Below are 17,944 nucleotides of genomic sequence, written 5' to 3' on the forward strand. Positions count from 1 at the left end.
TAGATATCAATTATAGGAAAAGAGCAGTAAAAAATACAAACACATGGAGGCTAAACAATACACTACTTAATAACGAAGTGATCACTGAAGAAATCAAAGAGGAAATTAAAAAATACCTAGAAACAAATGACAATGGAGATACAACGACCCAAAACCTATGGGATGCAGCAAAAGCAGTTCTAAGAGGGAAGTTTATAGCAATACAAGCCCACCTTAAGAAGCAGGAAACATCTCGAATAAACAACCTAACCTTGCACCTCAAGCAATTAGAGAAAGAAGACTAAAAAAATCCCAAAGTTAGCAGAAGGAAAGAAATCATAAAAATCAGATCAGAAATAAATGAAAAAGAAAAGAAGGAAATGATAGCAAAGATCAATAAAACAAAAAGCTGGTTCTTTGAGAAGATAAACAAAATCGATAAACCATTAGCCAGACTCATCAAGAAAAAAAGGGAGAAGATTCAAATCAACAGAATCAGAAATGAAAAAGGAGACGTAACAACTGACATGGCAGAAATACAAAGGATCATGAGGGATTACTACAAGCAACTCTATGCCAATAAAATGGACAACCTGGAAGAAATGGACACATTCTTAGAAAGGCACAACCTGCCAAGACTGAATCAGGAAGAAATAGAAAATATGAACAGACCAATCACAAGCACTGAAATTGAAACTGTGATTAAAAATCTTCCAACAAACAAAAGCCCAGGACCAGATGGCTTCACAGGCGAATTCTATCAAACATTTAGAGAAGAGCTAACACCTATTCTTCTCAAACTCTTCCAAAATATAGCAGAGGGAGGAACACTCCCAAACTCATTCTACGAGGCCACCATCACCTTGATACCAAAACCAGACAAGGATGTCACAAAGAAAGAAAACTACAGGCCAATATCACTGATGAACATAGATGCAAAAATCCTCAACAAAATACTAGCAAACAGAATCCAACAGCACATTAAAAGGATCATACACCATGATCAAGTGGGGTTTATTCCAGGAATGCAAGGATTCTTCAATATACGCAAATCTATCAATGTGATTAACCATATTAACAAATTGAAGGAGAAAAACCATATGATCATCTCAATAGATGCAGAGAAAGCTTTTGACAAAATTCAACACCCATTTATGATAAAAACCCTGCAGAAAGTAGGTGTAGAGGGAACTTTCCTCAATATAATAAAGGCCGTATATGACAAGCCCACAGCCAACATCATCCTCAATGGCGAAAAACTGAAAGCATTTCCACTAAGGTCAGGAACAAGACAAGGTTGCCCACTCTCACCACTCTTATTCAACATAGTTTTGGAAGTTTTAGCCACAGCAATCAGAGAAGAAAAGGAAATAAAAGGAATCCAAATCGGAAAAGAAGAAGTAAAGCTGTCACTGTTTGCAGATGACATGATACTATACATAGAGAATCCTAAAGATGCTACCAGAAAACTACTAGAGCTAATCAATGAATTTGGTAAAGTAGCAGGATACAAAATTAATGCACAGAAATCTCTTGCATTCCTATATACTAATGATGAAAAATCTGAAAGTGAAATCAAGAAAACACTCCCATTTACCACTGCAACAAAAAGAATAAAATATCTAGGAATAAACCTACCTAAGGAGACAAAAGACCTGTATGCAGAAAATTATGACACTGATTAAAGAAATTAAAGATGATACCAAAAGATGGAGACAGGGCTTCCCTGGTGGCGCAGTGCTTGAGAGTCCACCTGCCGTTGCAGGGGACGTGGGTTCTTGCCCCGGTCTGGGAGGATCCCACATGCCGCGGAGCGGCTGCGCCCGTGAGCCATGGCCGCTGAGACTGCTTGTCCGGAGACTGTGCTCTGCAACGGGAGAGGCCACAACAGTGAGAGGCCCGTGTACCGCAAAAAAGAAAAAGAAGAAGAAAAAATAGATGGAGAGATATATCATGTTCTTGGATTGGAAGAATCAACACTGTGAAAATGACTCTACTACCCAAAGCAATCTACAGATTCATTGCCATCCCTATCAAACTACCACTGGCATTTTTCACAGAACTAGAACAAAAAATTTCACAATTTGTATGGAAACACAAAAGACCCCGAATAGCCAAAGCAATCTTGAGAAAGAAAAACAGAGCTGTAGGAATCAGGCTCCTGGACTTCAGACTATACTACAAATGTACAGTAATCAAGACAGTATGGTACTGGCACAAAAACAGAAAGACAGATCAATGGAACAGGATAGAAAGCCCAGAGATAAACCCACGCACATATGGTTACCTTCTCTTCGATAAAGGAGGCAGGAATGTACAGTGGAGAAAGGACAGCACTTCAATAAGTGGTGCTAGGGAAACTGGATAGGTACATGTAAAAGTATGAGATTAGATCACTCCCTAACACTGTACACAAAAATAAGCTCAAAATGGATTAAAGATCTAAATCCAGGTCCAGAAACTATCAAACTCTTAGAGGAAAACATAGGCAGAACAGTCTATGACATAAATCACAGCAAGATCCTTTTTGACCCACCTCCTAGAGAAATGGAAATAAAAACAAAAATAAACAAATGGGACCTAATGAAACTTCAAAGCTTTTGCACAGCAAAGGAAACCATAAACAAGACCAAAAGACAACCCTCAGAATGGGAGAAAATATTTGCAAATGAAGGAACTGACAAAGGATTAATCTCCAAAATTTATAAGCAACTCATGCAGCTCAATAACAATAAACAAACAACCCAATCCAAAAATGGGCAGAAGAGCTAAATAGACATTTCTCCAAAAAAGATATACAGACTGCCAACAAACACGTCAAAGAATGCTCAACATCATTGATCATTAGAGAAATGAAATCAAAACTACAAGATATCACCTCACACCAGTCAGAATGGCCATCATCAAAAAATCTAGAAACAATAAATGCTGGAGAGGGTGTGGAGAAAAGAAAACACTCTTGCACTGCTGGTGGGAATGTGAATTGGCACAGCCACTATGGAGAACAGTATGGAGGTTCCTTAAAAAACTACAATTAGAACTACCATATGATCCAGCAATCCCACTACTGGGCATATACCCTGAGAAAACCGTAATTCAAAAAGAGTCATGTACCAAAATGTTCATTGCAGCTCTATTTACAATAGCCTGGAGATGGAAACAACCTAAGTAACCATCATCAGATGAATGGATAAAGAAAATGTGGCACATATATACAATGGAATATTATTCAGCCACAAAAAGAAACAAAATTGAGTTATTTGTAATGAGGTGGATGGACCTAGAGTCTGTCATACAGAGTGAAGTAAGTCAGAAAGAAAAAGACAAATACCATATGCTAACACATATATATGGAATTTAAGAAAAAAAAATGGTTATGAAGAACCTAGGGGTAAGACGGGAATAAAGACACAGACCTACTAGAGAATGGACTTGAGGATATGGGGAGGTGGAAGGGTAAGCTGTGACAAAGCGAGAGAGTGGCATGGACATATATACACTACCAAACGTAAAATAGATAGCTAGTGGGAAGCAGCCGCATAGCACAGGGAGATCAGCTCCGTGCTCTGTTACCACCTAGAGGGGTGGGATAGGGAGGGTGGGAGGGAGGGAGATGCAAGAGGGAAGAGATATGGGAACATACGTATATGTATAACTGATTCACTTTGTTTTAAAACGGAAACTAACACACCATTGTAAAGCAATTATACTCCAATAAAGATGTAAAAAAAAAAAAAAAGAATAATCCTAACCAAGGAAGCAAAATATTTGTACACTAAAAGTATAAAACACTGCTGCAAGAAATTAGAGAAGGCATAAATAAATGGAATGATATCTCATGTTCATGGATTCACAGACTTAATATTGTCAAGATACCAATACTACCCAAAGCAATTTGCACATTTAATGCAATCCCCATGAAAACTCCGGTAATTTTTGCAGAAATAGAAAAATCCATCCTAAAATCAAATGGAATCGTAATGGACCCCAAATAGTCCAAAAAATCTTGAAAAAGAAAGCTGAAGAACCCATACTTCCTTATTTTAAATCGTACTTCAAATCAACAGTAACCAAAACAGTATGGAACTGGCATAAAGACAGACATATCGACTAGTGGAGTAGAATAAAGAGCTTAGAAATAAACGGTCACATATATACGGTCAAATGACTTTTAGCAAGGGTGCCAATACCATTCAATGGGGAAAGGACAGTCCTTTCAACAAATGGGGCTGGGAAAAATTAGATATCCACATGCAAAAGATACCATGTAATATTGTGTACAAAAATTAACTCAAAATGAATCAACATTAATTACCTAAACAAAAGAGCTAAAATTTTGCAACTATTAGAAGAAAACACAGGGGGAAGGCTTCGTGACATTGAATTTGGCAACAATTTTTTTGGTCATGATACCAAAAGCACAGGCAACAAAAGAAAAGAATAAATAAGCTGAACTCCATCAAAATTTAAAACTTTAGGAACTATCAACAGAATAAAAAAGCACCTCTCAAAATGGGAGAACATATTTGCAAATCACATATCTGATATAGGACTAATATCCAGAATATATAAAGAACTCCTAAAACTCAACAAAAACAAACAAACCTAATTCAAAAATGGGCAAAGGACATGAATAGACATTTCTCCAGAAAATATATACAAATAGTATAAGCACAAGAAAAAAAATGGTCAGCATCACTAATCACTAGGGAAATATAAATCAAAACCATGAGATATCACTTCACATCCCTTAGGTTGTCTATTATAAAAAATAAACCACAGTTGGAAAAACAGTATGGCAGTTCCTCAAAAATTTAGACACAGAATTACCATATTTTCCACTTCTGAATATGTACACATAAAAGCACTGAAGGCAGACACTCAAACACATATTTGTATACCAACGTTCAAAGATGCATTCGCAACAACCAAAAGGTGGAAACAACCCAGCATCCGTTGGTGGTTGAATGGATAAACAAAATATTATCTGTACATACAATGGAATAGTTTTCAACCTTAAAAAGGAATGGAATTTTGATACGTGCTACGATGTGGATCAACTTTGAAGACATTACGTAAAGTGAAATAAGCCAGACCCCGAAGGACAGATGTTGCATGATTCTACCTCATAGGAGGTACCTGGGATAGCCTAATTCATAGAGACAGAAAGTAGATTATAGGTTATGAGGGGATGGAAGGGAGGGCCATTGGGGAGTTATTGTTTAAAGGGTACAGAGTTTCAGTTTGGATGACGAAAAAGTTCTGGAGATGGACAGAGGTGATGACTGCACAACAGAGTGGATGTACTCAAATGCCACGGATCTGCACACTTAAAAACGGTTAAAATGGTAAACTTCACGTTATACATATTTTACCATAATAAATATTCTAATAAGCATACTCAACTTTTGTTTCTGCCCCACGGCCCCTGACAAGGAGGGAAGAGAGACATAACAAGAAACAGAGAATAGGCGTTTACTTTTAAATGTCACTGGATTTCCAAGAGCAATCAAATGAATGCCTATATTTTATTTTTTATTTTTTAATTTTTTTAATTATTTATTTATTTCTTTTGGCTGTGTTAGGTCTTTGTTTCTGTGCGAGCTTTCTCTAGTTGCGGCGAGCGGGGGCCACTCTTCATCGCGCTGCGCGGGCCTCTCACTATCGCAGCCTCTCCTGTTGCGGAGCACAGGCTCCAGACGCGCAGAATGCCTATATTTTAATCTACAGGACCATCAACTGGTTTTCAGAGGAAACTCTGGAGTGCCATAAAACCACACAAATCATCACCCACACACACCACAAGCATTGTCAACACGACTTTATATTAATGCCTTGGGGGTTTTAAAAAAATTATTTAAAATTAATTTTTCTTGGAGTATTGTTGATGTACAGTGTTGTGTTAGTTTCTGCTGTACAGCAAAGTGAACCAGTTATACATGTACATACATCCACTCTTTTTTAGATTCTGTTTCCATACAGGCCATGCCAGAGTCTTGAGTAGAGTTCCCTGTGCCATACAGCAGGTTCTTATTATGTTTCTGTTTTTAAATCTTTTAAAAATCCCTAAACAGAGGGGAAAGGCAACACCAGAACAGGTAAAGAGCATAAAACCTGTCTTTTGAGTATGCCCAGCAGGGATCAAAGGCAATTAGCAAGAGCCCCACGCCCCAGCTCTCTGCAAAGTGGGAACCCGAGCTTCCCTGCAAAGCGAGGCTGCAGCTCCCCTGGCAGAGAGACTTCCCAAGGATGCCTCGAGCACTTTCGCCACCGTGAACAGATGCAGTGGAGGAACTTTTCAAAGTTACAAAAATATCCCCAAACTGTCACTTGACCTTTAAGAAGGACGTGCATTTTAGTCTTGCAACGTTGAGTTTATCTAGATGATAACGTGTCCACACGTGGACCCCGTCGGCCGACTGCTAGGGTTGTGCAGGCATGGCAGCAGGGGGCGCTGGGGCATCGTGTCTTCTGCAGCCTCTCCCCAGCTCCTGGGGCCAGACCCCCGGGACAGCAGATGTCCAGGTGGCTTGGGAAGCTGCCCTTCTGACCCACATGACACATGTATCCCCTCATGGAGTCCCTACAACTGTACACGTCACCCCCAGGCCCATGAGGAAGCTGAATAGTAGGGCTTCTCTTCATTTGTAAAAAGGACACCCTGGTTCCCGCCTTAGAACACATGAGGAGAATTAAACATCTCAATGCCTAACACGGGGCCTAGCACACAGCAAAGGGTCAACACCCCTGCGGTCACAAGGGCTGAGGGCCGAGGGCTTTGGCTCGGCCAGGCCTGGAGCCCACAGTTTCCAGTTCCTAACTTAATGCTCCTTCTACCAAACCAGCAGTTTTCAGGCTGGGGGTGCCTGGGCCTCGGGCGTCTACGAAGACTCTCATGGACCACGTTCTCAACCCCTGGGCCACCCTGCATGTGCTCCCCTAAATCTGCTCCTTGGATGGAGGGGCAGGTCCTGCCTTTCATCCATCCTTGTCCCAGTTGGCCTGCTCCGGCTTCATATCCATCCTGGATCATATTAAATATGCCCCAGGACCAAACAAAGGGAGTTAGAAATACTGCTGCCTTATTAAGAAAACTAACCTCTCTAATGAATGGGTAATAAGTCCTTTTAGAAGACAGAATGCTTCTACATTATTTTTTTCAACAAAACTGAACGAATGTCATCAACAGATTATTAAAATCATTTTTGCTAAGAGATCAACATATGACTTTCGGCTTAGAACTTGACGGTTCAAAAACGTGAAGAACTGCTAGAAGAAAATGCTCTCCACCTTCTTTACTTCTTCATCTAAACAAGGGTGACCCAGCGGCAACCGAACTTCCGCTAAACCCCACCTCCTCTAGTAATAAGTAACACTCAACAATGGTACAAAGTATGTATCAACAGCAACAAAATGCTGTTTTCCTGTGTTCTTTGTTTTCTTGGAACTTGAAAGTTCCAAGAAATGTAGCTTTTATACTTAATTAATGATACAACTCTGTAACATTTCTGTTGTTTTGATGACTTGTTTACGCCTCCTAATTCTAATGTTAACCCAATCCTACAGAGACCTTTTTTTATTGAAGTGTAGCTGATTTGCAATATTATATTAGTTTCAGATGTACAACAGAGTGATTCACCATAATACACTGGAAATCACATGCTTTGCAGCTATTTTAAATGATTTTTTAAATGTAGACATCAATTTGAAAATATCCTAGAGGGAATGTAATTTTACCAAATTCTTTTAGGAGTTATATGAACAGAAAATATCAAAGACCCCTGGGTGTGACCACACTTCTGGTCAGAGACTAACCTGCATTGAACAGACTCTGTGAAGAAAGAACAGGGAGAGGAGAGAGCCATCTGCACCCATACAGCCCAGAAGGTGCCCAGGGACCTGCGGACGGACAGATGGGGACACACGCACGCACGCACGCACCAACTCCAACGGCTACGTCTTCCCCAGGGTGGCAGGAAATGGGCTATAAAATGTTTTTATTTATGAAAATTTAAGCAACATTTGAAAAACCAGAAAGCAGCTTGGGGTGAACCTCCCCATAAGTGCCAGGCGGCTGATGCCCCTCAGTGTTCCAGCCAAGGCTGGAGGGGCCTGGGCACAGGGAAAGCCTGTCCAGTCGATCCTCCCTGCTTCCTCTGTCAACAGGTGCCGGGGATCCCGATACAGCTAACCTTCCCACCCAGCAGACGACCCTTACAAAATCAAGCTATTGCTTCTAATCATGCGCCTGAAAAGTGGATTCATTTCATTCCTATTAAGCTGCGCCCTCCTTTGTAACATGTTGCCTCTTTGATTCGTTCATTCATGGCAGAAAGAACCTATCATTTAAAACACCCTAGGTCCATGCCAGAGGCTGGGGCCCCAACCGTAACTAACACTCACGCCCAGGAGCTGCAGGAAGTTGCCTGTATGCCCTGCTCTGAGACCCAGGCAGGCCAAACTGCGAGCTTGCACACACTCCCCAGCCAGCCCCACACCTCCTGACCCGCAGGAGGACATCCTTCTACATCCTTCCAGCCTAAAACCTCCTTAAGCTGCTTTCTACTCTCTCCCATCTCACCTCCTCCAGGACCCTTTATCGACAAGCTCTCTTTAACTCTTGTCTCGCTAATCACCGTCCTAACCCAGCAGTGTAATTCAGATCCCCAATTTCCCAGTTCCCCCGGATACAGACTAACTTGGGAAAATCAAGCACTTCTACCCGCTCCTCCCCTCCAGGCCTCCAGAAACTCTGTCCAGATTTCAGGAGCAGAGGACTCAGAGGCAGCAACCCAAGTGGGACAGCGTAGCTCTGCGGGAGACCCATCACCCAGGCAGCCACCGCAGGGAAGCAGGGGAAAAGAACGTTTACGGAAGCACCATAAGTGCCCATCATCGGATGAATGGATAAAGAAGATGTGGCACATATATACAATGGAATATTACTCAGCCATAAAAAGGAACGAAACTGAGCTATTTGTAATGAGGTGTGTGGACCTAGAGTCTCTCATACAGAGTGAAGTAAGTCAGAAAGAGAAAAACAAATACCGTATGCTAACACATATATATGGAATCTAAAAAAAAAAAAAATGCTTCTTAAGAACCTAGGGACAGGACAGGAATAAAGATGTAGAAAATGGACTTGAGGACACGGGGAGTGGTGAGGGGAAGCTGGGACAAAGTGAGAGAGTGGCATGGACATATATACACTACCAAATGTAAAACACATAGCTAGTGGGAAGCAGCCGCATAGCACAGGGATATCAGCTCGGTGCCCTGTGACCGCCTGGAGGGGTGGGATAGGGAGGGTGGGAGGGAGGGAGACGCAAGCGGGAAGAGATATAGGAACATATGTATATGTATAACTGATTCACTTTGCTATAAAGCAGAAACTAACACACCATTGTAAAGCAATTATACTCCAATAAAGATGTTAAAAAAAAAGGTTTATAAGGCTCCTCTGTTCAGTACTGGGGGCCATTGTAGGAGGGCAGGCAACCCTCACCGATGTCCCACGACCACTGGGCGGTGAGTCTGGACTTGAACGTGGGGCTGTTTAACCCCCAAGCTCCCGCTCGAGTTCCCCACCAGCCTCCAGCCTCACACGTGGGAAGCGGACACACCCCCCGCGGGCTCCACACCCCTCCCCTCGCCCTCAAGGCATCCACAGGGACGCCTGGCTACACACTAACGTTCACGGGTCTCTCTCCACCTCTCCTTAGCACTGAAAGCTCTCAGAGTCAGAGCAGGGGCCAATTTTTCTTCCAGTTACTACTTAAAGGGCTCAGTGTAACCCCAGCCCCACACACAGACTTCAAAGCTGTGATCTGACTGACAGTCTCTGTGTGGGGGCCCCTTTCCAGGAACAGCCTCCTTCGGGAGGGAACAGAGTCCCTCAGCTCCAAAGCTTCCTAAAATCCACTCATTCTTTCCACAGGTTTTGAGTGAGCATTTACTAAATGCCAGACACTAGAGACACAGCAGTGAACAGAAGAAAATTCCTACCCTCACGGAGTTTATATTCTAGCGGAAGAGACGGTGAACTGCAACACACATGCTGTACTCCGTTACACAAAGTGACGTTAGCTGCCACAATGAATCACAACTGTCTACATTAACAAATCCTTGGTACAACTAGACGGACAAATATATATATCTACATTTTTTTCTATTAACTTACTACCCACCTAATCCAAGTTCTAATTAAGAACGTAAAGGTCAAAGCTTTGCCTGATGGGGGTTCTGAAAAGCAGATGTAAAAAAGTAAAGGCATGTCCCTCACACTGCTGTGTCCACACTTTCCAAATTCACAGACTGTTGGCGAGCATGGCTTTCTCTGCCTGGAGGGCTCTTTCCTCCCTGCCCCATGCCCCACCCGGCCCTCCTCCTTTAGGTGTCAGCTCACATGTCACTCCCTCCTACAGCTCCATCAGGGGCCTCTGCTTTACCCACCCAGGCACCTGCGTTTCTCTCAACAGGCACTGATCTTAGTGTGCAGGTGTGGTCCAGACGCTCAATCTGAGAGGGCGGGGACGCTCTGTGTTCACAGCGGTGTTCCGCCCTGCAGTAACTAACACAGCGCCCGGCACATAGTAGGTGCTCAATTAACATCTGTTAAATGGAGGAGGATACGAATTCATTACATTCAGATATCTTCTGAACATGGTCATGTTTAATTAAGCCCAAGTAGGCACAAGGAATCTGGCACAGTGACACCCTATTACTGCTAAAATACACTTAGATCAGGGAAAACCCAGTTAATGGCGAACATTCAGCATTTAGCACATGCAGCTTTCATTAGAGAGATGAAGAGACAATCGACAAATACCTACCATCTGGGCAGCAGGAACGACGGTCTCAGATCCTGCACATAACTCACATACTGTCTAAAGTTCTAATTCCACAGATGGAGGAGATGGGGGGGGGGCAAAAACCACTGAGTTTTTAGTTATTTGGGGAAAAAGACCAAATAATCTGACTTTTGGTAAAGAACAGCCATCCTCAAGGTTTTCCTAGGATGCAAAAAGACTCAGCTCAGGATTTACTAATTTTGTTTTTAATCCAGGGAAATTTCTAGTACCAGAAGAATCAGACCATTAACAAACCTCCTACCCACAAGGGAGTCGTCTGGTGAATCTGTGAGTGCGGGCCAGCAGTGGTCAGTAAAATGATCACCTCAAAGGTTCCTACAAGCTCATCTTGTGCTCCGGGGCTGCGGGGGGGCGCTGCCCCAGCGCCCATGGGAGGAAGCAACTGGCAGGGGTGTGTCACCCACACCAGCTGCAGCTCAGACTGGCTGAGGTCCCCAGCCCCGCTCCTCTGCCCTGATGGTAAACCACTGAGCCCACCTGGAACAATCCAGCATCACCCCCCATCATCATTCTATCCTGAAAATTATTCTTCCCTTCAATCTGTCTGCCCTGACAGGGTACATGCCCAGCAGATACCATGGCCGATGTACACATATCAACTGAGGAAAAAAAATTAATGTTTTATCTTCTTGCAGAAATTAATTCTTACCTGTTCCCAGGAATATATAGTTCAAGAACATATAAGACTACAGGTTACACACTAACTTGGCAGTTTTCACCTGACTTGAAAAAATAATCTAAAAATCAAACGGTCTCTTAGTGAGACAGGGAGGAGGTAAAATTTTCATAAGATCAAATTACATCAGGAAGAAAAGGTCAAGAGAGAACATTAGAAGTTGACAACAGCCCAGAAGACAGACCCATATGTAAAACTGAATCACTTTGCTGTACACCTGAAATGAACACAACATTGTAAATCAACTAGATCTCAATACAAAATAAGTTAATTAATATAAATGCTTAGAAAAGAAGACAGACCTGAGCTCAAGTATGGCAGACGCTAGAATGGTATCAGAGGACTCCGGCTGATCGGATGCTTTGTTCATCACAATGACACGCGGCCACCTGACTATACACGTTAGTGGGATGGGTTGCAGGGCATCCGAGGGACTGGGCCCCCCACCCTGTCTCGGAACAGCTCCATGACCTTGTAAGCAACTTCCTGCTACTTCAGGTCTTCTGTAAACTGGGGACACTGAGTCTAGCGATCAGGGTAACGACTATATTAGATTCAGGCTGTATTTTAAAAAATCCCTGCACTGGGCTTCCCTGGTGGCGCAGTGGTTGAGAGTCTGCCTGCCAATGCAGGGGACACGGGTTCGTGCCCCGGTCTGGGAAGATCCCACATGCTGCGGAGCAACTAGCCCCGTGAGCCACAATTACTGAGCCTGCGCATCTGGATCCTGTGCTCTGCAACAAGAGGCCGCGATAGTGAGAGGCCCGCGCACCGCGATGAGGAGTGGCCCCCACTTGCCGCAGTTAGAGAAAGCCCACGCATTTAAAAGAAGACCCAACACAGCAAAAATAAATAAATAAATATTTAAAAAAAAAAAAAAAAATCCCTGCACTCACCAAAGAACTGTGTTCATGCCTAAACATCAGCATTAGGATGGTGGAGAATGGGGGCCGTACTAGATGCTACCTCAGGGGCTGATGTGAGGATCAAATGAGCTAATACACGTAAAACCCTAAATATGGTTCGTGGCCCACAGTAAGTGCTCATTTTGCTTGTATCCATGGTAAAGGGTATCTTACACATTAATTTAAAGTTGTCCACAGAAATTACCTGGTACGAACAATGCATTACCTTAGTTTATTCCTATGAACTGGAAATCTAACCTGCCTACTTAGCGGCCTACGTAGGGATTGGTATGACGATTTTATTTGTGTTTCAGGGGAGAATTTGAGAGACATGCAAAACTTAAATGACATGCTTCAACAGCACTGCAAATCAAAGATAAATAATGTTATCTTAATTTATGCAGACCAAGCAAATATTTCATCAGAGTCCAAGAGGTCTGAATAGATATCTCTGAAGATTATTGAATTCTGTACCAAAAAAACCCACTACTTGAGTAGCACCTGGAATAGTTAATAAATAAGGCCGTCGACTTCGGTTATTCTGTTCTGCTTTTGTAGCATGCCTTAAAAGCAATTACTATTCCATTACTGTTCACACGAGAAAATTTACAAGGCTGCAATCTAGAGGCAAGTGGGGTAGATGGAAGAAAATGGAGTCGCCCACTAGTTTCCAAGAAGCTTCAGACAAAGTCTAAATGCTTAAAAGACACACATTCATTGTAGCCAACAATAGCCCGGACATGCCTTCATGTCTATTCATGAGACAGAATAATCGGTGAAAAGTAGGTTGGAGGACAAAGAATGGGAAAAAGACAATAGGAAGAGGCAGAAGAGAGAAGGCCTTTTAAACCCAGAGTTATTTCTGGCCCATTAAAATATCAAAATCCAAATGAAAACTGCTGGTGTCCAAGGAGAACCCTGTCCAAAAGGAACCACAGCTCAAGTACTGTACATCCAGCGGGAGTAAAGAAAATGTACAGATTTAATACTGATAGCCTAAGAAAGCTGCCCGTAGTTTTATAAATCCAGTTTACACAATTCTCACGTTTGATCAGACTTATGGCGTGGCTATTAACATGCTTTTAGGTGGGAAGAAAGAAAACACAAGGGGAGCATTTCAGGTAAAATCGTCGTTGGATACTACCCCCAAAGAGAATCTTTGAGGTTTCTTCACTTTAAAAAGATAATTACCCTATACCAAGTAACTGAGTCAAGGGAAAAAGGAAAGGGAGATCTCCTGTCTCCTTTTAGGAAATACATTCAGAATCTACTATTTGGGGGAAAGTGCCAAACACTGTAAATCTGAATATCCTTTGGATTAGGGGCTCCAGTGAGCTGCATGTAAAGGGAGGAACATATGTATAAATGATCAGAAAAGAGCAGGACAAACTCGCCCTCACCACTCCCAGCACACAAACCGCTTAACTGCACCCAACACAGCATCCAAACAAAGGGCCTCTCTAGTTCACTGCTTGCCAGAAACGTCTTCCAAAGGCGGTCTCATTAACTGAGCCCTTTCCTGAGCCCCTAAGGTGTTTTCAGAGTCAGCTTGTCTTTCAGCCTCACCTCGTTCAATCTAAAGTTTTAAAAGTTTCATTTCCTTGCTTGGAAAGTGCCCTTTTTTAACCTTTCAACTCAACGGGTTTCCCAAGGTGAAAGTAACTTCACCTGCAAAGCGGCTGCTTTAAACTCAAGAGAGCTTGGAAGGTTTTCTAGCAAAGGACAGAAATCTGATCAATTGCGTTATTGAAAATGTGACCAGCTACAGTCCCATTTGTCTGTGGCTGCCATTTTTATGAAAGCCGTGTAAATCCTTTGCAAATAAGCGTTTCCGGAGAGCTATGTCGATGGGGTGTGCAGGCGGCAGGCAGCAGGATTACCTGTGGGCCACGGTGCAAAACCCCATCAAGGCCACAGGAAGAGGCCATGTTGAGTTACTGGCAACGTGGAAAACTCCAGGCACCTCCTTCTCCAATGGGCAGCCCAGCTTCTGCGGCCACAATTCACACAGCTTCATTTGCAAATGGATTTGGCTATTAAGCATAGGATTGTTCGATGCAAATCTTTCTTTCCTGGTGCACAGCTCAGTTGAAAGGGCAGCCTGAAAATTAGCTAGCTGGATGGGAGAAGAAAGCTCCATTCCAGTTACCAGGGAGGAATAAATTGGACACAGGGTGCCTATTGCACCTTTAATTTAATTTGGAGACCTTTCAGCTTTTACTTTCCTTCATTTGCAGCCAATGCTTAGTGAGTTAATTTGTACCTGGTTCATTTTCCTCCTTTTATCTTATCTGTGTTAACATCAACCGTGGAAATGAGGGGCACCATGAATAAAAGATGGTTAACTCAGGACACTCTTTCCTAAGGTACTGTGAATTACTTAAAAATGAATTTGTGTGTGCACCATAGAAAGGGCTGAGATATACGCCTGGCCCTACAGCATCCCTGATCAGCATCTGCCCTCCCACCCAAGGAGCTGTAGTTTTTAGATGTTTTAACTGGTCCTACCTTTTCTCCAAGAGAGCACTGTCTAGACTGCAATCTGCATGGAATCATTATTCCTAGAACTGGTGGAGAGTAGGCCAGCCCATTAATGCACAAGACTAAGGATGCATAAATTCCACTAATCTGACTTTTTAGAGAGTGCAATCCTGCTTGCCATGAAAAGAATGTGCTGTAAAAGAAAACTGCATGTCTCAACATAGATGCCCGGTGAACAGAGAGATGCCTGCTTTGTCCAAAAACACTGTGTTGGCGGAGGGATGGTGGGTGAGAAGGGGATTAGTCCTAAAATGCCTGTCTGGGAGGAACCTCTAGGAGCTACAGAACTTAAATTCTAAGTGTATCATGCATATTATGCTTTTTAAAAAATCCCTTCTCTTGTGTATTTTGTATATGTGGCACCTCTCCTTAAATAACAGTTGCACATGCTCTTAAGTTGATTTTGAATATTTCATTACTTCCAACAGTACAAAACGTTAGTGTCTTGAAAGTTTTGCATTTCTTTCCTATATAGTTTCCTCTCGGCCAAAGCTATTTTTTTCTCCTTACCCTCGCCTCTTTCTTTTATCTTCTCTCTCTCTTTTCTCCGCCATGGACCAAATAAAAAAAAAAAACCCTACTGCATTCTTCTCTTGCTGCTTCATATCCACCACCACCAAGCCTTCCTTTCAGTTTGGGAAGCATCAAAGGAAGACTGTGTTCTGAGCCGTTTCTCTGCCCGTCTGTGCTAACTCTGTGCCAATTCAATCCAATACCTCACACCAACCGGCTAGAAGCTGGAAGAAACTGAAACTCACGGCTCTTCATAGCCCATCCCCTTAAAAGGTTAATTAATAGTAATGTTCACTATTTTGCTTACATAAGACCACTCATTTTCACAGGTAGGGCAACTTCCAAGTTGTAGAAGAAGGAAAAAAGACTTTGGTGCTTACGACAGCTAGTGGGAGCAGCCACATAGCACAGGGAGATCGGCTTGGTAATTTGTGACCACCTAGAGGGGTGGGGGGGATAATGAGGATGGGAGGGAGGGAGACGCAAGAGGGAAGAGATATGGGGATATATGTATACGTACAGCTGATTCACTTCGTTATACAGCAGAAACTAACACACCTCTGTAAAGCAATTATACTCCAATAAAGATGTTTAAAAAAAAACTAAACCCAAGATCCTACTAGAATATGATAAGCAGTAAATAAATATTATTTTTAAAAAAGACTTTGGGGTTTAAAATGATGGTGTACTGAAATGTAAGGGTCTTTGCTTCAGAATACAAACCACGTCTTTTGGGGGCAAGAGTACACAAGCAGGATCACAATAAGAACCCAACTTAAAACATCAGATGATATCTCTAATCTTGGTTATAATAAAGACTATACTATAGATGACAAGCTTATTGATTTCTTCGGGGTGGGGGGGGGAAAACATGTGAAGAAAGCCCTTCATCGCGAAAGCATGAAAAGAAAAGATGGGAGCAATGACTGGTCCTTTTATTCATGAAGCAGGAGAGGATGAATAGAAATGAAGGCAGCGGGCTTCCCTGGTGGCGCAGTGGTTGAGAGTCCGCCTGCCGATGCAGGGGACCCGGATTCGTGCCCCGGTCCGGGAGGATCCCACATGCCGCGGAGCGGCTGGGCCCGTGAGCCATGGCCGCTGAGCCTGCGCGTCCGGAGCCTGTGCTCCGCAACGGGAGAGGCCACAGCAGTGAGAGGCCAGCGTACCGCAAAAAAAAAAAAAAAGAAAGAAAGAAAAAAGAAATGAAGGTAGCAATTGCCCTTAAGAAATGGATTTTTAAAGCCACACAGGCAGAAAAATTAAGCTGGAGAGGTACAGAATAGCTCCGTCCTGAGGTTATGAAAGCCAAACTGAGATATCTGGATGAAAGCATGGGACGTTTGTGATTTCTAGACGTACAGATTGTCCAGTTTACTTGGCGGAAGAGGAGGGATGATGGCGTCTCGGAGGCAGGATGTCAGGAATTTGGGGGAGAGGAAGGCAACAGTCCCACGATATGTCAAAAAGCCCAAGATTTTTTTTCCGCTATATTTGTGGAGGAGGAACAAGAAAAGTGAAAACTACGCAATCCAGCCTCATTTGCAGAACGCTCGCGCATGCGCACACTCAGGCGATAATAGACCAGCCTCAAGAACTAACACCTGTTCTAACCGGGTGCCTGACGGCTTTGTGCACCTGTAGCCTCCAAGGGAAACTGTGCCATCGCAGCAGCAGCAGTCCGGGCTGCGCCGAGGACCTCATGGCGGGCACCAGGATGCAATGGCCCGGTGCCAGAGTGTCCAAAGAGGGTCCTAGAGAAGGGTAAGGAAAAGGAAACGGGCAGTCCAGCTGATACCTCGGACTGAAGACAGAACCACAGGGCAGGGCAGTCTCGACTCAGTTACCAGAGGGCTTCCTCTTAAAGGAGGTCATCTTTAGAGTCTGAAAGGGCCTTTGCGGGGTGCGGGAAGAGATGGAAGGAGGACCCCTTAGAAGTCAGGGTTTTCTCTAGTAACCATTTCCGTGCCAGCGGACTGTACGAGAGAAATGTGTCTCTGGGCTGATTTTTAGTTTCCTTCTCCACCGTCCTCCCGATATGGTTCTAGACTCAGAATCACACCTGTGTGCGCAGAAGGGCCTCGGAGACCACCGAGCCCGCCCCCAGTGCGCTGGGTCCCTCCCCGGTCTCTCCTGCAGCCCGGCCCCACGGAGCTCCATCCTCAGGCGGGACAGAGCCCAGCTCCTAGAAATCATCCCCGCGCGTCACACCTGTGCCACCGCCTCGGCCCAATCTTGGGGCCGGTGTGTGTGTGTCGGGGCGGGGGTGCAACAAAGCCCCCGCCAGACTCCCTCCCCGAGTCACAGTGGTCCTCCCACCCCCTCCACCCCCCGGGCCAGCGGGGGGCTGCGGAGCTCTGCGCCCGGAGTCCCGAGTGCGCGCCCGGGTAGGTGAGCACTACCCAGCGCAGCGGCGTCAGGACCGGCATGCGGGGGCCCCTCCCGCCCGCCTGCCCCCCCCC

The 17,944-nt window shown here is 43.9% G+C and overlaps 1 protein-coding gene across 1 annotated transcript in view; it reads right to left on the reverse strand.

Annotated features, from left to right (window-relative positions):
* The window catches only part of B3GAT2 (beta-1,3-glucuronyltransferase 2), an 81,784-nt gene that overhangs the window by 63,142 nt on the left and 698 nt on the right, over window positions 1–17,944 (reverse strand). The window lies entirely within an intron of this gene.

The sequence above is a fragment of the Lipotes vexillifer genome, unplaced genomic scaffold (assembly GCF_000442215.2).
Source record: "Lipotes vexillifer unplaced genomic scaffold, Lipotes_vexillifer_v1.1 scaffold1180, whole genome shotgun sequence".
NCBI classification, from domain to species: domain Eukaryota; kingdom Metazoa; phylum Chordata; class Mammalia; order Artiodactyla; family Lipotidae; genus Lipotes; species Lipotes vexillifer.